At 40.3% G+C, this 24,166-nt stretch overlaps 1 protein-coding gene and 1 long non-coding RNA gene across 6 annotated transcripts in view; one reads left to right on the plus strand and one right to left on the minus strand.

The window, feature by feature from the left end:
* ZFHX4 (zinc finger homeobox 4) overlaps nt 1-16,252 on the minus strand; it is a 178,256-nt gene extending 162,004 nt beyond the window's left edge. For 3 of the 4 annotated variants that reach the window (XM_019498613.2, XM_019498614.2, XM_019498611.2), the window contains exon 1: nt 15,779-16,252. The gene's annotated coding sequence lies outside the window, so the exon portion shown is untranslated. Of the gene's footprint in view, nt 1-13,912; nt 14,028-15,778 lie in introns of those variants that run through there. The other variant, XM_019498612.2, reaches the window with a different exon arrangement.
* The window catches only part of LOC109285973 (uncharacterized), a 91,118-nt gene continuing 81,009 nt past the window's right edge, over nt 14,058-24,166 (plus strand). The window contains exon 1 of one of the 2 annotated variants that reach the window (XR_002093888.2): nt 14,058-14,684. This is a non-coding gene — a long non-coding RNA (uncharacterized LOC109285973). The remainder of the gene's footprint in view (nt 14,685-24,166) is intronic. The other variant, XR_002093890.2, reaches the window with a different exon arrangement.

Here is a 24,166-nt window from a genome sequence, read left to right on the forward strand (position 1 = left end):
GGGGTTTTTTTATGTGATGCTTTAATACACGGTAAAATAGACTTCTGTGCATTAAAGCGCATGTGTAGATGCACCCATTATATATTACTTTTAAGTGACACAAGTAAATTAAATTAGTGAGAAAATGAATCCTCATTGTCTTCACTAAAATCACACTGCTTATATCTGTCACCTGCTCTCAAACACCCAAAAAATAATGGCTTGTTTAAACAAATTTTCAAAAAATTAAAGAAGTGTTTCTCATTTCATAAGATTTAGCATTAAATTCTGGCTTCCAAAAATATAACTCAAGACACATTAAGTGTTATTGTACAACAACCTAGTCTTTTTAAGTGTATGAATTATCATAAATATTGTTTTTATTAAAAAATTGAATAGCTACATTTTATATGCACGCTCTTAGCATGTTCAGAATTTAAGACAAAACTAAAATATAATAATTATGGAGTCAATATGGTGTCATGATCCTCGTAGTCAACTGGACAATAAATGCTATGGTTATTTAAAAAAAACCAAACAAACACAAAAAACCCCCTTGCTTGAAAGCTAGCAATCCTGTAATTATCTTTATAAAAGTAATCACAGGCCAGGTATTCAAGCAAACATTCCAGTTCTCTTAGTGATGCTCCAACTTTAGAAAGACTCTTCAGAAAGACTCTTAATGAAGGAGTAGTATACAGAATAAGTCTTTGAGTACATTTTAGAAACAATGCACAAGATACTTCTAATTATGCATTCCACAAAAGAAAAACTATGAACACTGTAAGGAACACTAAACATGTAAATAGTATTTCATATTAAAATCAGCATGATCAGTGAAAACACTTGTTTTGTTTTAAAAAAGGAGTTTAGAAAAATAAATGGCTTATTAATGACTAGAATAATATAGTGGCAAATTTGTTTTGCATAGCCAAGATCAGCTGGGCATTTTGTTTTTATTATGCATAGTCTTTTGTCATTTTTTGCACTGCAAGTTAATTTGACTGCTGTGCATAAGTGAAGTGAGCAATTCAGTAATTAACTTTTGTGTTTTAAAATGTATGAACTTTAATTAGATTTCATTATAAACAAACAAATGTCAACCATAATTATAAGCTCCTTGGTTTAACCACATATTATCCCTTTTCAAACAAACTTGATGTCAGACAAATTAAAATCAAGCAGCCAGCAATTTTGAGTTGAATTTTACATGATCTGCCAGTAACCTGATTACTTTAACTTCAATATCATTACAGGAAAAAGTATTTCAGGAAAAATAATTACAAGAATTCCAACAGGAGACAAGCTTAATTATATTGATTCAAAAGATGCATGTATATAGGAACCATGTTGAAGGAATAATGTTATCTTAAATCTACAGTTACTATTAAAATGAAATTGTCTGGCATAAAAAAGGCAATTTGAGATTGGTGTCTGGAAAAGCAGAGATACAAAACTAACTGAAATAATTATCTTTACCCAGTTATACTTTAAGCAACAAAATATCAATGTGGAACAACTTCAAGGCATGAAGGCTTGCAGGTTTATTTACTGACTGGTGTATCTATTAGTACCAGGAACAAGTGGAGCTGTCAGGACATAATGAAGGTAAATGATTAGTTAGCACTGAGACTGAGCTCTTCTTCAATGCAATAAGAGTTAATTAAAGTTTACCACCAAACATCAACCAAAGCAGGATGTTGATCAGGTTTCAGCATTAAGTGCAAACAGACAATGGTTGGCAGCAATTAGTGCAGCTATCAAATGACATGCAATGATAATTATACATTTAAAACAGCTAAAGGGCTTGTGGGGGAGGGGAAAAACTAATCAACCCCTTTGACTACATATACTCAAAGTAGTGGAAACAGGTATCAGATATTTCACTTTAACACTGTAAATCAATAGAATTAAACAAAAAAGGTTGTACAAGTACATTATCTGAAAGAGGACAATTCACTGTACACGAAACGGAGAAATCAGTAGACTGCTTCTAACAAAGATAAGTACTAGTTAGATCAAATAAATTACTTTGCTGCTGCCATTCAGAATGACACCCATAAACAAACAATTGGGGTTTAAAGGCCAGTAGCTGCAACTTTATTACAAATTTCTACACCAGACTAAAGGTTATCTGGTATCTTTAGTCCCTATGGCCATGTTCATATCTCTGTGAAGGGCCAGAAGGACCACAGGCCTGACACCTATGACCACAAAAGGGTTTCATTTTCTTGCTGCAAACCCAATGCAAGAATTATTGGGCTTACCAAAGACGATTACTTCGTATCTGAGCCACAGCCTAAGGCTCTTCTGCACATCCATTTCTCTCCACTTCCTACAGTCATCATATGCTTTAGCTCTGCCTGCTACCAAACTCATGATCAAGTTTTGGAAATAAGAGACTAAGTAAGACTCAGACCACCCAGTTTCAATTACAAGGGAATACCATTTGACACATTGTGACAAATATAAATACTAATAGCTCACTAAACAACAAAGCTACTACCTACCATACCTCAATGCTAAGGTGTCTAATTTAGCCATGACGTAGTGGTAGTCACCCAGTCCATGATCTACTGCTACTGATACCAAACACATAGCCTTTACTGCTGACCCCAGCTAAACATACGAAAGGAAGGTGAAAAAGTCTTAGCAGCAGCAGCATAGTATGAAGGAAAAATTCTTCCCAACCCCAAATTGGCAGTCTTCTAAACCCTGTGCAAGTCAGCAAGAATCCTGAGTCCCCTGAAGTTAAAACAGCAGCAGTGCCTAATAATTTCTATCCCCCAAGCTGGTGAAAGGATAAAATGGGTAAATATTCTCTCCAGAACAGCAGCCACTATGCTTTCCCTAAAGCAGCCTGACAAACTGGTGTTTGACTGTTCCTAATACTCAGGCAGTTGTTGGACATACCCTCCCCACTGCCCCCCCGATCTGCTGCTGTTCAGCCTCAGTGGTGCAGGCTACATAACTGTCTGAGCTATTTCTCCTTCTTGTCATCCCAGTAGGCTCGCCAATAAGATCCCCAATTCAATTAAACAGTAGAATATCAAAACAGGGTTGCAAATGGATATCAAAGGGTCAGATCTATCAGGGACTTTCCCATATACTAAATGGAGGTATGGTTATAGTACCACAGAACTAGAGAACTTTCAATTAAATAAAAGTGGCAAATTCAAAGCTAACATAGGGAAATACTTTCCCCAAACAATACATAATTAGACCGTAGAACTCACTGCCACAGGAAATCATTAAAGTCATAAACTTAGCAAGATTAAAAAAGAGACTGGAAATGTATATAGCTCTTGAGAACATATAAAGTTAGCTTAATGAATGCTAACAAATTGTATAAAAAATATTAAAGTTTCACCCTTTAGGGGTTAAAATAATCTCTATTACAAACCAGGATGTGATCTGATGCGTGCAGCAGATTATCCTATATATGTCTCTCAGGTGTTTTTACCTCTTCCTCAGAAACAGCATATACTGATCACTGCCAGAGGAAGGATACTAGCTTGATGGACCACTAGTCTGATGTAGTATGGGAATTATGTTCCTGCAGGATGAATTAAACCTTCTAGCTAAAGAAATTCAGTGGGGGAGGTGACCCTCTTAGCTTTTGTTTGAACCAAACAGTGCAATTTAATTTCACTGGCATTGGTTGGAATCTATTATCTTCTAGTGCATTGTCTTCTTTAAATTTTCAAATGAATATTAAAAATTAAGATCTGAATTACTTTTCAAATTTGAAAAACCTCATGATTTTAGTATATATTTACCTAAATACACCAATAAATTTGTACAAACACATGCATATGTAAAATGCATTAAATTGGGCTTTATTATAAATGTTGGCTACCAACCATGGCTTGTACTGGAATGTGTAAATGTTCACATCACTAAAACTATTTTAATAAAATGCCTCACTGTTTTGCATAGTTATTGGGCTGCAGCCTAGAGCAATTCTACAGAAATGTTTTTTTTCTAGCAAACCTCATTTTCCCAACTAATTCTGTTATGCTAGGGATTTGTGCACAGAGTTGGCTAATCCCAGTATTTCCCTAGAGCTGCATCTAAGCTATGGCCCACTCCCAGCACAAAAGTGTCTCCAAAAGCCCTTTCACCCCCTTCAGCACTCATACACTCATTGGTCCTGACATTTTCACTTCAGCCATGACAAATGAGCTGATGGCTGTGATCAGATTGCACACGAGGACTGCTTTATCTAAAGACATATCATTAACTCTCATCACTATCTTCCAATATGACTCCTTTTGTTTAATTTGTTGTGAAAATGCAAGTAAATTTTAAAACATTTGAACCCTAAAATAACAACAAATAACCTGCATTAAAAGCAGAAAGAAAACCAGACTCAGACAGGATCAGAAAGAGACTAGCATTAACTAAATGTTTCTCTGGGGATTTAAGTAACTGTACTCAACCTCTGCCCCAGTGCAAACATGCCAGTTGACCGTCTTCTAAAGGTCCCTTCCCCCATGGTGGACTGCTAGCACCACCCTGTCATTTTTAGAGAAACATAAATAAAGCAACAGCATTCAAATATGCCTAATAGTTAAATCACCTGGGGGCGAGGGGAAGGGGAGAGTCTCAGAACTGCTTCATGTATTTTTCTTTGGTCACACTCTTATCATCAATATGCATTTTTCACATTAATCTCATAAATAATATGGTGTTCTACAAACAAGATTTTTCACCTGATTCTCAGTCACATAACCACACTGTTTTCTGACTTGTTCTAGAAACACTAACATTAGGTCTTTGAAAAAGAAATCTTTCAGTTCACTGTGAATACTTCAACCTTGCTGTCAAGTTAGAACCTAAGTTCCAGTTACATAGTTCTTGTTATATCTAGAGGGTTTACATAGTATATATTTGTTGTAACCTCTTCTAGTAATTCATCTGAGAATACACATCCAGACGGAGTCAACTGTAACACAACAGATCTTGGAAATGGAGGTCATGCTTTGAGGTAAAGTGCTATTCACTTTTGGACCGTGCAAGAAGCTCTTTATTCCTGTTCTTATTGGCATCAGTTCCCCCTTACCAGAGCAAGAACAAAGCCAAGTGCTTGTGTGAGGTTTATGAATAAATCAGAGGTGAGCCACTTTAAGTGCTGCCCATGATTTCCTTGTTGACAGTGAGTACTTAAACAGGCTTCTATGACCAGCAGCTCCTGGCAAACCTTAATGGTTCCTAATCTGCACCCTCCCTCATGTCAGGAAAGAAATGACCCACCCCATTTTTTCTGTTGGGCAACTATTATCCCACCTTTTCAGACATGCACATTATGGGACTGTCCTATCTTAATGCAACTCCTGCATATAACATACAACTTCAAAATGCCCTTTATCTTCCTAGAAAATAAATTACAACTAATAAAATATTATTACATGGTGTAGCCTAAATAATTCCCAGACAAACCATTATACAAGGCAGCTTTTATTAATATTACATAGACTTTAACCTAAAACATTCACTAATTATTAAACTCATCAGAAGTCTGCTGTACTAAGAGTAAATGCATTGCTTTTCAACAGCAAAAAGTAGAATAAAATATTTAAAATTACAGCTGCTACATTATTTGAAAACTATTATCAAATAACCATCAGGTTGTGAAACAAACGGATGCAAACCATTAAATTCAGAGTTTGGGCTACAAACTCTAATCCGAACACATTATCATTAATTCACCCCATTAAGGACAGGAGTTTTGGCTATAATGCAGACAACCAGTATCAGACCCATACTGCTGCACAAAGGAACAATCTGCTGTGGAACAGGGTTTCAACATGCAATTAAACTCTTAATTTTTAATTTTGTGGTCTGTATTTTGGGATGTGTCTCAATCTCAATGCAATTTGGCTCTACTCTGTAACAGCCAAACTACTGCTATGTTCCATCACCACTATTTATACATTGATATGCAGACTCCACTTTATCTTGGAACTTTTCAAACTATTCAAGAAAAGTTGCAACCATACCACCTGTATCTCAGAAACTAATTCAATTTGGGCCTATTCTGTTCAGTTAGCATGAAGACTCTCAAGGAAAACTTTTAAGTTTTGAATGAAGTGCTTTTGATGATTCAGTAGATAGCACTTTTCTTCTAAGGGCCCAATCCAAAGCTCAGCAAAGTCAATGAGATATCTACTCCAATAAACTTTGTTGAGCTTTAGATCAGGTTCTAACTCAGAACTAGAGGCCAGAGTAATGCTGGAAATACCATCTATAAAACCAAGGCCTTCACCCTTTATGAATATTAAAAATCCAGTTACACGTTTTACCCAGAGCTAAAGTATTCTTTTCCCAGGAAGGAAAAGAACCTGTCCAGGTAAATCCAGGTAAACTGGCACAAGAGCAAATGGGCTTAAATTGGATATGAATACATTTAGGATGGAAATTAAAAGGTTCCTAACCATGAAGGCAGTCAGCCTTCTAGTGTGTGTGCTGTAGGGATATAAAACATAGCTGCTTTTAAAATGGAGCTTGATATATTACACAGTCCCTGTGATAGCATGGAATGGCGCTCAACAACCCTGGAGTTCATTTCCAGTTCTGCACTCTTAATGTTTGTCCCAGTGTATTAACTGAATGTCAGGTGAGAAACCAGATTTTGGCTATCTAAGTTGATAAAGCTGTTTCTGTTGGACGATGTATCTTTAACTTTCTGTCCCAAGCAATTTTGTGATACAGCTGAGGGCTTCTGTAGCATGTGAAACTTTCTACCCCAGAGATGGCTGTATTTGTGATGGGCAAAATGATTTTTTTTCTTTTAGGAATTTGGGAATTTTGGAGAGGCATTTGCTATTTAAACAGCAATCATCACTTCTATTTTAAAAATGCTGAGGTATTTCTTAGTTATGCTCTCAATATTGTAAATAATGAACACAATCTATATCTTTGCTCCTGATTAAAAACAAAACAAACAAAACAAAGTATTTAAAGAATAGCAAAACACTTGGAGGTAAATATTTTAAAGCTCTGTTTTTTAGGGAGTATTAGTATCTGAGAGTGGGTATGAGGATCCATACCTTACATAGGGAGAAACTAAAAAGTTGCTCTGTGTGGGGATTTCTATGTAATACTTGGGAAACATGAAGAATCTTTCTGTCTCTTTGCAAGACGTTGCTTTACACCTTTAAAATCTCAAACTATGACAGCTTTAGAGTAGAAAAAGGGTTAGGGAACTGGGCTCTTGTTTCCTTAAACTGGGAGAGATTCTGATCTTGGTTACACTAGTGTAAATCTGGAGCAACTGTTGAAATAACACCTCATGATACATGTCACCACAGTCATAATTTTTCTACACATAAAAAATGTAGTATTAAAGTTGCAAAAAGGAAAGAAAAGATCCTTAATATAGGATTTGATCTGATGTCTGAGGCGAAAGATAATGGCCTTGATTCTTCTCTCATTTACATCAGTTGCACATTAGTCACTCATGCCACTTTCATACCAACATAACGCCATTCACTTCATTTGAATCAATTCTTGATTTTCTTTAGGACAAATGAGGAGAGTCAGACCGTTTTGCATGGCTTAAACTTGAATCAGTACAGACTTTTTTTTAAGCCTTTCTTTGTTTTAAAGTTAGTGTATTTATCCATTTAAATGCAGCATTTGGTGTGTGTCTTGCAGGTCATAGTTTGGGTGCAATAAGTATTGCAGACACCATGGAAGTCTATGTGTTTTCAGAGCCCCCATTGCCAATCATGTACATATAGCCTTTAGTTTGTGAACTATTGACCTGAAAGACCGTAACACCTACTTAAGAGTTGGTACAGCCTATCAGGTCTGTGTGACAGCCATAACCATTTGCTACGTCTGCTTGCAAAAAAAATCCCAATTTCTAGGTGGTTTAAAATTGTTCTCAAAATTACCAAAAGCACATAAAATAAATTATAGACAAATTTCTTTCTAAATGTCATTTTCTAAACTCAAAGCTGGCTTGGACTAATGCAAAGAGTGTCTTTAAATGGTAAACCTATTTCACTCATAAAACTTGGTTAAACTATTCCTTAAGAAGATTTCATTTAAAAAGAAAAAGTCCCTCCTACATAGGGACCTCCAAATTTCAGCATGGTAAAAACTTTTTCTAGCAAAGTTCTGAAACCTAGAAAAACAGCAACTATAATGAGTAACTGGTGTAACAGCATAAGTATCATTATACAAAAAACTACAAAACAAAACAGCTAGAAAACACGCTTATTAAAGGCCAAGCACAGCAGTCCTTGCTCAGGCAAACAATTAGGAGTTTTGCCTGAGTAAGGACTACGGAGTTTCTCTCTAAAAGACTGTTCATCTAGCTATCGGCAAATATTAGTGCAAAAAGAAGTGTTTATAATAGCAAACCTAAAGCAAATGACAAGAGATACACGTCTCTCTCTTTCTCCCATCTGTCTATGAGTTCACATAAATATATTCTGCATTGTATCTTATTCTCTAAAATCTTGAAATCTCAGTACGCGAATACTCTGGGTTTCTGCCCATTCAGTAAGAATGCAGACATCACATAAGTTATTATTAACCCATGTGTTATCCAGTTCTACAGTGGCTGGAAAACTGCCAATTACAACACATGGTGCTTGGTTAACAATATTTTAAAATATAAATGAATTTATTTTTTAAATTAACACATTTTACTTAGGGAAATGCCTGAATACACCCTTCCCACTTTGAAAGAATATCCTTTATGTACACTTCTTATTCGCTTATAAGAAGTTTTAAGGAATTTCAAAAAAGTTGGTAATAAAGATTTACAAAACCATATAGAATTTCTTTAACTTTGTTTAAACAAGTAAAGATCATTTGTGACTTAACTAAGATCAAACACTTCTGGCTGCAAATAATTCCATACTGTATTGACACCTTTATTTCATTTATCTGTATTTACTTATGATTTCTTAAATGTGTTTCTCAAAGTTATTTAAAATAGCCAATTAAGTAAAACACAAACACATACAAATATAAGTTTGCAAACTAACAAAAGAAGCTTAATACATACTGCAACTATCAACTCTTTTCTACGGTGTTTGTATATCAATAATTATGGTGACCTAAAAACTGGAAAAGAACCTATTTAATATGCATACATATAAATAATTATCCATACTGCATTTGATTTACATATGTACAAAAGAACCAATTCCCACTTTTAAAAGTAGCTTGACACTTATGGTATTTTAACTGCCCTAATTACTGTTGAGAGAACATAATTAGAAGCACTGATCACATTGTCAACAGCTAACCAGTTACAGCCCTAACTTGGGACCTGATTCTTCACTAGCTGAAGCCAGTGGAAGTTTTATCACTGCCTTCAGTGTGAATGGGACCAGTCCCTAGTAACAAGTGAATCTACTGTAAATCTACTGAAAAGTTCAAGCATATGGATGGACTCATGCTTAACATGCTGCTTATTATGTGCATAACCTGATTTCTACTTAAATCAATTTTCTCTATTTTAAATTTTGGATTAATAGAATGTTCCCTCACCACCGCAAGGTTTATAGACCACTTATACATACAACGTAAAGTCCAAATTCATTATCTTTTTCCAAAGAGAAAAAGTTCAATAATTTTAAAAAGTTATTGACTAATCTAACTACCCCAAATACCAAACTTGATTACATTATGATTCCATATTGATGCATAATTTCCATTAGCAAGTTTTAAAATAGCTCCTCCCCACAAGCAAAGTACTGGGAATCCTTGATACCCAACAGTCAATATTTGGTTAGCCTGTCATGTTCCTGGAACTCTTTTACATACAAACCTGTATTTATCACTGCACTATTCTCATACATATTACTTCACATGATGCTGGAAACTCAGGGCATCTTATAAAGTTGCTGAAATCTGAGCTTCTGCTTGTTTTCTCAAGTCTTGGACAAACATAACTTTAGGGAGAGCTGAACATAGGCATAAAGAAAGAGGAGCCTGCATTTTCATCTTCCTTTCATCTTAGTCATTCAGTCAACCATTCAGTGCCCTATTCAACAGAGCTTTTCATTATGCAAAAAAATGCTAATCCTTTTCCGATGCTTTCACACTTGTATAAACCCCCATTCCTTCGACTGAAAAGCAATTATATCAGTTTACCTTTCTGTCAAAAACAGGATTAATATTCCAATACCAGAATCTCCTTTATTTTCCTATCATTTGCTTTAGGAAACCAGAGATTATTAGTAGAGGTATTCCTTAGAGCAAGAATACATTATTTTAAATATGATTATGTTAGCCAAAGCAAAGGGGGAAGGGAGGAGGGAGAGAAAAACTTCAGTTGCTGCGGAAACTCTTTTCAGTGACAGAACTGACCTTCCCTTTGCAGAGGCCTGAATAGAATGAGCCTCACTCTGGTCTATTAATCAGAAACAAATTATGAAAGAATGTGGCTGGACTGGTTGACACTATCCTGTCTTGGGAGACTCAGTAACAGCCTAGTAACAATGTCCTCTTCATGGGTAATGAACAGCCATGACAAATGGGGCAGAGAAACTATTTATTTGCATATGCAAATTCTCACACAAGGGAAACATGTACAAACAAGTGTCATTGTAAGGTGGATTAGGCAAACAACGCTTTCTTTTTAGGACATTCTGCAGCCCAGAACATTAGTCAGCACAATTAAACCAGTCTCCATGGAGACTAATGAAATTTCACCATGGTATGAGTTAAATTAGATAGCTAGTTATGTGTTTCCACAATCCAACTTGAAATCCATTATTGTTTCAGAACAATACAGCAATTGTGCCTGGCTGATCTTTGCCAGCTCAACAAGCTCCTAAGTTGACAATTTGCATATGTTAATATAATTAAGCACTAATTACATGAAACTTGTACATATTCACATGCACTTTCCCTGGGCGCTTTTCAGTTTGAACCCTGGCCAAGTCTTTAACCCTTTGAACGATTTTGGAGCAGGAAAATTCTGCCTTGTGGGTACAGCCCCAAGGCAGAATGCAGAAAGGCTCTTCATTTGTAAACACAAAGCTTAACCTGGCTTCTCATATTTCTATCAACAAGGCTAGAAAATATTTTTGTCTGTGCTGTGGTAGGGGGAAAGAGGGGAAGGCCTTGGAGGGTCTTTAAAGACCCAGCCCTAGTATCTTTTCTGCATACAAATACCCTAATATTTACCCAAATAGCAGGTTACAAAATCATTTACTGTCACTGTCATAGATCTCTCAAGATCAGAAATGTCAAAAACTAGGCTGAGTTTTTATGTCAGTGATCTGAGAGCAACAAAAATGGGAATGAGAAAAGGGGAAAAAAGAGCAAGCAGTAACTAATGAGCTTTACATAAATATATGCAGAGGCAATTAAGCAGTGTTAATTACTATGACAGCAGTTAATTGAATATAATTAGATATTTTAAGCTACTGACTAAGGCATAGTTAAGATTAATTTTATTGAGATTAATTGTAAATAAGAATAGATTAACTGTGTGTTTTGACAGGCATAAAAAGTAGTTCTGCAAATTAAGTAGGAGAACAGAAACCAGCACAAAAATCATATATTATTTTAATGTCACACCTCAGAATCATCTCCTCAATAAACATGACTTTTCAAACCCAAACAGACAGGAATCTTGAAGAAAAACAAACAGCTTGCAGAGATTAAAGAGCCTTTTGTCCTTTTTCATGTGCATTTCTTTTAGCAGACTAAATTAAGCGAGTCTGGTGTACGTTTTTAGGAAGGAACATTTCACACTGAATGGAAAAAATGTTCTATCACATATGAAATTCATGCAGCTGTGCGGAACTTGGTCCAGATGGTCTAAGACTATAAAACAACACCAAATGATAGACAGTAGGGCCTTCCCAAGATTATGTGATAAAGTCACAACCTCATATTTTGACCTGAATTTTCTGTCATGTATTGTTTCCTTCCACATCCGATAGCTCCATTTTCATTTTCAACTGATTGTGAATATTCAGAAAGAAACCCTTAACAAACATTGTTGATAAGCTTCTATGCAGAAATCATACAATATTTGTAAAAGGCCCCTTTGCTGCATTAAAACAAGGCTGCATCCTAAGTGCAGAAAATACCGCCCTGACTCTTTTATCAAGTCTCAGCTGCTCACACCACTTAAGTTAAAGAAGTAAATATGTCTGATTTTAATCTATTCCTAAAAGAAAATCCAAGACACATTCTCACAGCCGATTAATTCATGCATGCTGTTTAAGAAAATTAACAACAATGCTGAAGAATGCTGAACAAATCACTAATAAGAAAGGAGCTTCAATTGATTTTGAAATAAATCAATAGGTGATTAACACAATATTTTTAAAGCAGTAGAATGTATATATATTATATAAACATATATATTATATTTTCAATACCTTTTTAGCTCTTAATCGAACAAGGGCTTTACAATATTGAGCATGTTCCTACATTGACTATCAACTTCTTGGGAATGCCTTTAGTCTTTTACAACGAAAATCCAAAAACGGTCTGTGAAACAAGGCTACGACAAGCCATTCTGCAGTGAAAGATTTTAAATCATCCAGCCTCTTCTAATAGACTTGAGACTTATTGAGGTAGAAACCATAAAAAATGAAGAAGGGAAATTTAATCCCTGAAATATTGATTTGCACATTAATATCATATAGGCAGAGGGCAATTTGGCTTCATGGAAATGACACATTGTCGACCCTTGGTGAAGTCAGAGCCAATCTAACTGCTGAACATGTCTGAATCTCAAGAGTTATTAAGGGCTTCCCTTCTTGCCTTTATGACTTTTCTTCAGCCTACCAATGCAATCTTAAATGTATTATCTTTAAGAAATAATTGTAAAACCTCAGGGGTTTTCCAGTTAATGGAAGGGAGGCTAAACCACATCAGATTCTGAAATGCAACATTAAACCCTTGCAATCAACAAAACCACCTCAATTCTCATCCATCCAGTGCAGGATCTAATATTGTTATTAGAGATAATCAAATTTCATTGTGTAAATTTAGGCTCATGGTCAGAATGGAAGCAGTAAATTCTGCAATATTAAACAGTGATTTTTCTCGGCCCCTTTATATCTTTTGCTGGTGCAGCATCCTTGAAAAGATAAGCCTTAACTAGTAAAAAATGAAGAAACAAAAAAAATGTGCCTCTCTGATGAAAGATGCAAATCATGCCCTTTAGTGTCTGGAAAGGTTTCCTTTAGTTTTAGCCTGGTCTAAGAGATAAGTTTCATTTCAGAGCACAATAAACAAGTATCACTGCATAAACGAAACAGCAGGTACTGTTCCTGTGACTTACACAGATGGTTTACCTGACCTTTCTTTGTTCCTGGGGTAGGTTTCACTTTTGCAGATTTACGACTTTCCCCCCTATATTTCATTGACCCTCTATATTCATTATCATAAAAATGAAAACTATGGAATACATGTTTATGTTGAAGAATCCCCCCCCCCCCCCAAAAAAAAAATGCCAATGACCGGAGGATAAAGAGATGCTACAAGGCAGCGTGCGGATCTCTAGATCGTACACTATACATATTCAAGCACAGATAGCACGAATAACTGAATAATCCTGATGAGCCCCAGCACTGAAGCCAGGTACAAGAGGTTAAAACAGCTGGCTAGCCATCTTTTATTTTTGTGTGCCTTCCTGCAGCTTGAAACCACAAACCTTGAAAACTACCAGGTATTTTTTTTTATTTCAGTCAGTTTAGGAGGCTCTCCCATTCGAGAAGAAAAAGAAACTCCTTAAATACAGTCAGTTGAATAGGAAGTGAAGTAATAATGATTAAGGCTCCCCCCCCCCCCCCGCTGTTTATTTTAACCATCTTCTTTGTGCACCTTCCCATCCAATTGTTTGTCCTTATTTCAAAGAAAAGCCCTCGGCTTGTTCTGTCAGTTTTGCCAGCAAATATAAAGTAAAACAAGTGTTGATGGCACTGAGAGTGTTACATACCCAGGCTGTGTTTTTGCATTGCTCTCAATGGAAGCGATCGATGCCCATGTCACAGTCGTGTCCCAATCGCAGCCAAGTCTCTGCCTCAATCTAACCAACAACAGGCAGGGCTGCAAAGGCTTCTCACTACCTCTTGCATCCATCCACCACCAAACTCAAAAATATAAGACTGCCTATGATCTGTAAACCACTCCAGCACCGCTCCCAGGAAGCGAGGCACTGCAAATCCAGGGGAGCACAATTAAAAAACAAAACCAAAAAAAAAAAAAGCGAAAAAAAAAAAAGCCCTCTTGTGTCTCACTCTTTTTTTTTTTTTTTCTCTCTCTCTCTCTCTCTCTCCTTTGGCCAACTATACGCTCCTGGGTTCAAAACGGACCAGGGTTATGATAAAAAAAAAAATAGAGGAGGACGGCATGGAGCAGAGGACCTGCAACTGTCAGAGCACGGGCTGGGCAGGCTGTGGCTGGGCGACCCGCTGCCTGTGTGTGGCTCACTGTAAATCCACCATCTTCAGGCTGGCAAGTTGGCTTTTGGTTGGGTATTTTTTTTTTTTTTTGGCGGGGAGGGGGGGGTGCCGTGCTTGCGATCCCTGCCTTGGTACCTAAGGAGGAAGCGGAGGAGGAGGAGGGTGTGTGACTGAATGAGAGCTAAAGCCTCCTCGGGACGGCGCCGCGGTGAAGCAGGCTGAACCCGATGGCTGCGCCTCCTCTCCCGGCTGGAGCCAGTGCCCCAAGCAGCCGCGGAGAGAGCCCCCCGGCCGCCCCACTCGCAGGTAACAAAAGAAACGCCAGCCCGGGGGGGAAGGGAGGGGGAGAAGCCGCAAGTTGGCATCGGATGGGGGAAAGTTTATTGGCATTTTTTTTTGGGGGGGGGGGGGGATTTTCCCGGGGAAGCAGGGGCGCGTCTGCAGTGAGCCGCCGTGCGGGGAGGGATGCGCTTCATCGTGGCGCGTGGAGCCGCCTTCGCCCCGCTGCAGCTCGGCCCGGACAGCGCGGCGTCCCCCGCGCCCAGCTGGGCAGGGGCAGGGGCAGGGGCAGCACTGCCCCCCCCCCCGCCCCGCCCCGGCCAAGCGGCGGCTGCCGGGGAGGCAGCGCCCGGCACCACATCCCCGCCGCCGCCGCCGGGCTGCGGGGGGGGGGGGGGACCTACCTGAGGGGAAGACGCACACACTGGGCGCCCCCTCCACAGCCCAAGTGCGGAGAGGGCAGGGGGCGAGGAGGGATTTGCGCCCCAAAAATGTACCTCAAACTTTTTTTGGGGGGGGGGAGGAGGCATCAGGCTGCGAGCGAGGGGAGCGGACTAGCAGGGGACCTGCAGGCGAGGACTTCTGACAGCCGTAACATCTTGCCTAAACTGACAAGCCGCCCCCCCCCCCCCTTAAAAACGCAAAATAAATAAATCCTCCTCATCATCCTCCTCCTCCAAAGCCTCGGCCGCCCAGCGCGCGGGGTCCGCCACTTCAGCCAAAAGTTCCAGCCCGAGCAAGAAAACCGAAACCCCCCAGAATTAAAGCAAGCAAGGCAAAAATCATCATCATCATCACGAGCGAGCGAGAGAGAAAAGGCTGTCCCTCCTCCCCCAAATGAGAGCAAATACTGTACCTAAAAAATGGGGAAAGAGGCAGAAAAAAAAGGGGGGAGAGAGAGAGGGAGAGATACATGGGATCTGGGGATGGGAGTGTGAGTGTGTGTGTGTGTATGTGAGAGAGAGAGAAAGAGGCAGAGAGAGAGGGAGAGAGAGAGAGAGAGGGAGCGAGCGAGCGAGAGCGAAATATCAAAGATTGTGCAAGATCAGCCTGGAAAGATAATCGATACTCGACCTAAATTTAACACAAACTACTCAATAAAAGTTAAAGAAAAAACTTACTTTCCATTTCCCCTCGCAGTTCCTACTGGATCTTCGCCTCTCTTTTTTTTTTTGTTTGTGTTTTGCTTTATTTACTTAACAGCTGATCACATCCAAGTAAACGAGAGAAGGTTCATTAAAAAAAAAATAGTCATCAAAAAAAAAAAATAATCCTCCAACTTTATTGGGTGAAAATCAAAATGATTGAGCAAGAAGTGGGGGGCATGGAGCGGTCCTTTGGGGTCCGGGAGTTGTTAAAGCATGTGCCGACCGCGGTCTCGCTGTTTGGTTGTGAAGGGGTTGGGAAAAGGAGGAAAGGAAATGAAAATCCGATATGTCTTTATTCTGCTAATTATTATCGTTTTAGCCCTGTTTAAAAAAATGGCTGATTAAGTTGAGTGCGCATGTCTTTGTGTGTCTATTCCCGATATGCACTCTGGGAATGAGAGAGAGAGAGCGAGGGAGAGGAGAGGAGAGAGAGAGCGAGGTGTAATTAGTGAGGTGATCAACATTCTCCAGACTGCAAATGACGCGCAGCCCCGGACTTAGAGAAGCTGAAGCTGCCGCTGCTGCTGGGGGCTCGCAGGGGCTGCGGGAACCGCACAACCAGCCCAGAGAAGAAGGGGCAGCAGGAAAGGAGCTCACGGATACAAACACAAGTCTGCAAACTTCATTAGTAACACAGACACACACACGCAGACACACAAAGTAGATGGCTGGGGAAAATTAAAAAACAGAAAGGGGGAGAGAGGGAGAAGAAGACTTGCTCTTTTAACTGCTCGGGATTTTAAAAGAAATGGGTGCAAATTAATTATTCCACTACAGAGGTTTTATTTCTCTCTCTCTCTCTCTCTCTCCCCCCCCTTTTTTTTTTCTTTGCTCTTCTTTTGATAGAGATTTAGGGAGAAATATGGGATAATGAATGTGGAATGTCCCCGTAAGGGGAAAGATAGTGTATCTGTGATCGGAAATATCTGCTTATTGAGAGACAGAGGGGGATTTATTTACATAGACATGCACATATACACTACATTATATATATAATGTAATGTGTGTATATGTTTATATTATATAAGTACACACATGTACATGTGTGTGTATATATGTACATACAGACATATATACATATATATACATTTTATATATGTATGTGTGTATATGTATATATGCATGTATATATATATGTATGTGTAGGTATACACACACGTGTGCATCCATGCAGACACCTATCAAGCAAACACTCAGGATCTGGTGTCTAGGGTGTAATTGGTGGAAGAAATCAGCAAAAGTAAAAAAAAAAAAAAAAAAAGAGAGGCAAAAGAACTATAAAATATCAAGAGTCAAGAGCGTTAACAAAATGAAGCAAGTACCAGCCTAGGGAAAGAATATCTTTGCATATTCCGGGTGTATTATGTACATACACCCGCCATCTCCCACCTTCTCGACAAAGATTGATATTTGATTAATATTTTATCTACATTATTTTATCACCCATCCTCCTTTCTTGGCAAAAAAGTACCATGATGAAAAATAGGGGGAAACGTCCAGATGTCATGATAAGTGGGGATCTACCACAAATATTTTCCTGTATGGGATTTAAGGAGCTGGCTTTTAATTTGAAAATCTAATTATCTCCACCTAATACTGCAAATGTGAATATGAATGACACTTTCATTAAAAGATAATTAACTAAAACTAGACACAGTCCTACTGTAAAAGCCCCCCACTGAAGATAAAAACATGACTATTCAAAGAGCATCCAAACACACCGCAGGAACACGTGCGGATTTTTAATAATGCTATTCCAGAAATGGGTGCACCAGCAAAGATCACTAAGTAAGAGTTAAATACAAGGGCTATTTACAATGCCAAGGACCCTTCGCAGGTGAACCATAACCTTAGAGCTGACATGCCTTTGAAGTTCGTGTTTCCTGGGATACACGTCAAAACCTTGTCTTAGGCCTTAAGCACCAAATACCAAGAGAAAGGTTTATCACAATCCTTCCCCCCATGAAACCCACCCCCAAAGATATAAATATGCATCTCTCTGGCCTCTAAACCTTGCATTCTAGGGGAGCATTTTGCAAATCCTGGAGCTAACACTAATAGGAAAATCCCCACCTGATGATGAATTAGGACTGCCCTGACAGAGCAGGCACAGCCAGTGTCAGAGAAGCAAGTTGCTAAAAGCAGATGTTTAAGGTCCTGATCATTTGGGGGAGAAATTTGTCGTCGTAAAAAAACAACAACAACAACAAAAAACCCACCTCCCCAGCCTGGAAGTACAGTTATCCCAAACCGCGGAATCTGTCAGTGTAATGGGGAGGGAAGGAAACTGCTCAAACCCACAGAAACCCCACTTTAAACTTCAGGGAAAGCTTCGAGACTGGGACTTAATGAAGTCAGGGGCACTTTCGGGTTCTCGAGAGTAACTCTATTCCTTTGCAAACCTCACCTAAACATTACATCAACTCATCAATTGGGGGGGAGGAAGGAAGCCATGTATGTAAGCGTATGTATATGTATGTAGATGACAGAGAACAAGGCTTCCATGAATGTGTGAGGGAAACCAGCGACATTCTGCATCGTTGTTTATGGGGGGGGGGGGGGGGCGAGAGGAAAGATGCAAACAAAGAATGAAAATGAAATCTCTGAAACCCATTTCTAGTAACAGATGGGGGGGGAGGGTGATGGAAAGAGGGCTTTCAGGCTTCAACTGCAGACGGAACGGGACTGAGCTAGAAAGATGCATTGTCCATTCAAGTGCATGTCTGAAGGACGGTAAAACATTCCTAAGACTGGAGACAATTAAATACACTCTGATGAAGAAACACCTGAGAACAATACATCTATTTCACATTCAAGTGAAGACACACGTATACTTAATGTCAGAGAAGAATAAGGAAACGAAGATAATTTAGTTTTAAAGCCTGCTTCCCCCCCCCCCCCCCTTCTCCTTTATTCCTAGTGCTTTTTTTTTCCTGGTGAAACATCAATATCATTAATGTCATTAATGTCAAAACACCAAACGTCAGATCAGTCAAGTCATTCTTTTCTGTTGTTGCAGATTTTTCCTTTATCTCTTCTTACAGGGGGATAGAGGTTTTTCTAGTGTTCTTGAATTACAGCTAAAGGAACAAAGCGGTGTGTGTTGGGGGGGGGGGGGGGACTGAAGGCAGGAATTGCGAGAGGAGAGTCCACGTTTCCAGGCTTTCTTCTACTACTGTTTACTGTCCTTCCTAACGTTTTATGTCTCCTCTCTCTCTCTCCCCCCTCTCCCTCTCCCTAAAAATAGTAGCTATCGGGGAAAAAAAGGCACTACGGGATGTTAACAGTTTAGAAGAAACCCGGGGATCGCCACGTAGCTAGGAAAAATCGAAGAAGGTTAATTCCGAGAGGCAGCGGCAGCAGGTTTGTGGGATGTGATAAGAGGGGAGCGCGGCGCTGGCTGGGGGAGGCAGGCGAGCAGCAGCGAGGAGGACCCGGGGGCTGGCCGCTGCTTCCAGCGGGCTCCCCAGCGGCTCGGCCCGGGCTGCCAGGCTTCCTCACTCCCCTCTCTCCTCCCTCTCGCACTCACTCAGCTGATCGCCCCCTAAGACTCCTGCCTAACCTCTCAGCTCCTCTCCTCTGGTCTCTGAGGACCCCCCCCCCCCCTCCCCTCCCCTCCAACTTCTCCTCCGGGCACCGTTACACATTTTGGGATTTTTAAAGCCTCCTGCTGAAACCACAAAAGCTCTGAGAGCGACGTTATATTTCAAACAGGGAAAGGAAGAAAAAAAAAAAAAAGCACCCGATCCCAAACCTGTCCTGCCCCCGCTCCAGCCTCAGCTCCCACGGAAACTTCTGAGGCTGGGAGAGCAGGGCTGGCGGGGGCCAGGGACAGGCGCTGACCCTTCTGGCTGCAACAAAGAAATCCAGCCCCCACCACATGCACTTTTACACCGGGTCTCCTGGCCAGGCGAGTCTCTTCACTCTCCAAATCCGGGCTGCGGACACGCAGGGCAGGAGGATCTACATAATTACAGCCACAGCCGCTCCGCTTTTTAATAAACCAACATAATTCCCTAATAAATGTCCCTCCTCCCCAGCCCAGACCTCAGCCCCCAGCCCAAGGGGAAAGAGGATCCGTGTCTTTTGACTGCGTTCCCTAAGTCTATAGATGAGCTCAGTTTGAAACAAGGTATTACAAGATTTCAGTGTTAGAGACCCTTTATCTGAGCTACAGACACTTTCAGATCCCCAGCCCCCACCTCCTCTCCCTTTTTTGTTGTCTCTTCTCCTCCCGGGGGCTATTTGACAAAGGCAGTGTGTTAACTAACATTTTTGTTTAACTCAGCAACTTCTTTTCAAAACAGACTTAAACCTGATAGCGATCTCTTGTACCATTTTGGTGGAGATGAAGCTGACACCGAAGCAAAAAAAAAAAAAAAAAAAAGCTCGTGGCTTATTATTAATTCGGTTTTTCGCAGGTATCATGTACATACATCTCAGGTTCATTTCCAAACCCCCAAACCCAAGGCATTCCAGTACACGGCGGGAGAAGGAAAGAAAAATAGAAAAGTCTAATCGGATTACTGGAAAGTTACAGTTCTGCCCGGAAAAAAAGAAAACAACAAGCATAGATTGCCTCCAAATGCTCCCCACCTCCCTCTCCCTAAATCCTAGCAGCCTCCTATGGAAAGTGCGTCTCGGGAAAAATCGTATCCAGACAGGAAAGGCATCCCCCACAAGGTTTTGGTGTGCTAAAGAGTGCAGTGCCCGGTTGGCTTTGGTGGTGGTGGTGGCTGTTATTTTGGCTGGAGCTGCACAAAGGCTCACACCCGGACCTTACTATAAATAAAAGCCTTCCAGGTTTTAGTCTGTGCCGGCGTTTCCTCCGGAGCCTGAACAGCCCTTTTTCAGCTCCTTTCTTGGGCAGATCGCGGGGATTAAATGCCCTGAACCTGAGCTCCTGGCCTTGGATGGGAAGGGAAAGGAAAAGGGAGAGAGGGAGAGAGAGAAAGGAGAGGGTGAAGGAGCCAGGCGCCCTCTGGGCTTTCAGAGGTCAGCGCTTTGACAGTGCTCTGACCTCCCTCCCCTCCCGGCAACCACCCCAGTGTTTATAAACAAAAACAGTCAGGACTAGCCCCAAACAATAGCAATTCACCAACTTCACAGACACTTCACTAGCTCTTATGCAAATCAAGGAAAACGACCGCTTACCGGCACCCCCCACCCCCCTCAAGAAAGCCCAAGAGCATATTTCCAGCAGTGATATATCCAAGGGGGGAAAATGTTACATTCTATCCAGAAAGGGGAAACAGGGACCTCCAAAATACAACGATCCTGGTAGAAAAAAAAAAAAAGAAAAAGAAAGAAAAAGCCAATAAAACTACCGATCTTATTGTAGAGACAAGAAAGTTATGAAATATTTATACCTAAATCCAACAATCCTCACTGCCAATAAAACAAGAATCTTTGTTGTGTAGACAATATGCTAAACTACCTCTGCGACAAACAGCGATTCTAAAGCAACCAGGAAAAGTTATTTTCGCCCAAGGAGCCAAGTTTTCAAAGAAAACGTGTGGATTTTACAGCTAAATAAAAGCCACCACCTCTGTGTTATCCGTAAAAACTACACATAAATTAAAAGCACCGTCAAAAGAAAAAAAATCCTTCCAGCAAGCAAGCAGCACATCTGATCTGACTTACAAAAAGTATAATTAAAACCATCTTTAATTACAAAAAGCAGCAAGCGAAAACTAAATGAATCAATGCTCTCTCCCCAAAACGTTGTCCGCCAAGGTATAGAAATGATAGTTCTATAGTCCTGCATTAAAGCGTAACTGAAACTCCACACTTCAGGAATTGATTACGCGATAGGGAAAAAAATGGAAAAGGAAAAAAAAAACCCCTCTAACGATTTTCAAACTTTTGCTTAAAAATGATGAAGATCAGAAAAGCTTGGAGAAGAAGTTAAAGGAAATATACCTCAAGAGAAAAAAGACCATCTCCTTTTCTTCTTTGTCTATCAGTCTCCAGTTAAAGCATATGGAAAATGTTTTCAAAATGCCTAGATTTGGCACATTGTCATTGCAAAGAGAGGAGCGCAGTGATGCTGTTATAGAAAATGGGAAATAAATTCAGGATTGGGTGCTGCCTCCTTCAATGCGGATTTATCTAAGTTTAATTTAATATTCCGCAATCACTGTATGATCGCATATAATTCACCAAGATTTTAAGGGCTTTGCCTAAATATGTTGACCACAGGCACAAAGTAATTTAAACAGATTACTTCCTTCTTTTATTTGTGTTTATTTTTCTCATTAGGAACACTTTCAATTGCAATTGTAAATAATAAAAATGATGGAATATTAGGTTTTTGGGGAACAACCGCTCAGAGAAAGCATTAGCTTTATTAAAATCATTCCGAACGTAAAATCAAAAAGCACAAAATGGTTGTTTGTAAAACACTAAACCTTTAATCGATTTATTGGCATTCCGATCGATTAGATAAACGGAAATCTATAGCAAACATAAAAGCATTTAAAATATTTCTCTCTCATTTATAAACAAAACTTTTCTTTTCACTAGAAAAAAATGATTATCAAACGACTCTCAGGAAATTCTTCAGATATCAAATTACGATAATAAAATTATTTCCACATGGAAAGGGATAATGACAATGATGATAGTAATTATAATAATGAATAATTCAACAGCCCTTTGACATATATGGAAGAACCTGGTTCAAAAACAGCTTTTGAAGGGGGCTACTTTTTTGGGGGGGGGGCGTTAAAATGAAATCGAGTTTTAAAACTGAACTGCACGGATGGACTGACAGCTTAGATGCAAGTGCTAAAGTTGCTTTAATTTTTTTCTCTATTATTCAAGCGACAGCGTCCCCTGCAAACGTTGTCCTTTAAAGTGTGATACCACTTATTAGGAAAACTAAATATGTAAATGGACCAGCCACTACTGCAAATCGGGGGAACTAATTTGTGTTTGCATGCCCAGCTGTTTTTTTTTTGGGGGGGGGGGGGGGAGTCACCTTTACCTTACCATCCAAGTGATTTACCTAGTCTATAGCGCTCTTCCCAGATTACAGAAAAAATCCGAAAAAAATCCGCGAGCAATAGTATATATTTTGACCATTTTAAGTGAAAGAAAACAATATATTGAGAAGGGGAAACTGCAATCCGGAGAAATGCAGCAATCAGAGCTTGTGGCATTCTGGCTGCGTGAAGAGGAAGTGTTGCTGTAACGGGTATTATGTTTATTTGATAAAGAAAATCAATGAAAGTGGCTGTAAAGTAGTTAGTGAGGCGTGTGTTTGGGACTCGGGTTGAATAGTGACTCCAGCGGGCTGGTCGATGAGCTCTAAGAGCTCTGGAAATCTAACCTAACCCTCAGAGTGAGCGCTCTCTCGCTCACTGCTGCACCTTCTCCAGCCTAGAGGACTTCATTCCCTGTCTCCTCCCTCTGTCTCTTTCCTTCTCTCCCCACTTCCCTCCCTCTGACCCTCCTTCACTCTCTCTCTCCTTCCACTTTACCGCTCTTTCCTTCATCCCCGTCTCATCGTCCCCCCTGCATCCAACCACTCGCCTTCTCCAATCTTTTATTTGCTCTCCTTTATCTCTCTTCCCTGTTCTGCCTCACTTTTACTCTCTCTCCCCCTCCCTGCTGTGGCTGCTTCCTTCTCTCTATGCAGTGGGTCCCCTTAGTTTCCCCACCTACACTTGGATCCTTTCCCCTTCTCCGACCCTCCTCATCCTCTACCAGGTTTCTGCGCCCTCCTTTTTTTTCTCTCCAGCCCCTTTTCCCAGCTGCTTTTCTCTCCATCCCAGTTTGGACTGGGGATATTAAGACTGATCCATCCCCCTTCCCCTCTCCCACAGGCGCCAGAGAAGACGAGTGCCCCCAAACGAGAAGGCACTTTCTTCACTGTGGGGATTTGAAACACTGCCTAAACTTGTGGTGCTTTTAGTCTGGGATGTTCACAGTCCTTTTCCCGTTGTTCCCTGGTAATCTCCATTTACCTTCTCATGTGTAACAGCAGCGTGTGTGTATATATGTGTGTGGATGGGTGTGTGTCTGTGGGGGGGGGTCCTTTTATTTCCTATGTTACTATTTCCTTTGGGGGTTCTGCATCAGACCTGCCCCCTGCTCCTCCTCACTTACCAGAGAAAGATTTCTTTCCTTGGCAAGTTTCTCGCCCTGTCCCTCAGCCCCAGCTCCTCTATCCCCCCCCGCACACACGAGCCGAGTGTGCAGCTCCTCCTGCACTGTGAAATAACTCGGTTTCAAACTTATGGCTGGGATGATATGTCATTACCTAGGTCTCCCTTATCGCGTCCCAGCTGCCTTGCCCCGCCTTGTTAATCACCTCTTTAGTGCGTGCAGTGTGAAATCCGGCAGATGGCCGAGACA

The sequence above is a fragment of the Alligator mississippiensis genome, chromosome 3 (genome assembly GCF_030867095.1).
Source record: "Alligator mississippiensis isolate rAllMis1 chromosome 3, rAllMis1, whole genome shotgun sequence".
Taxonomy (NCBI): Eukaryota; Metazoa; Chordata; order Crocodylia; family Alligatoridae; genus Alligator; species Alligator mississippiensis.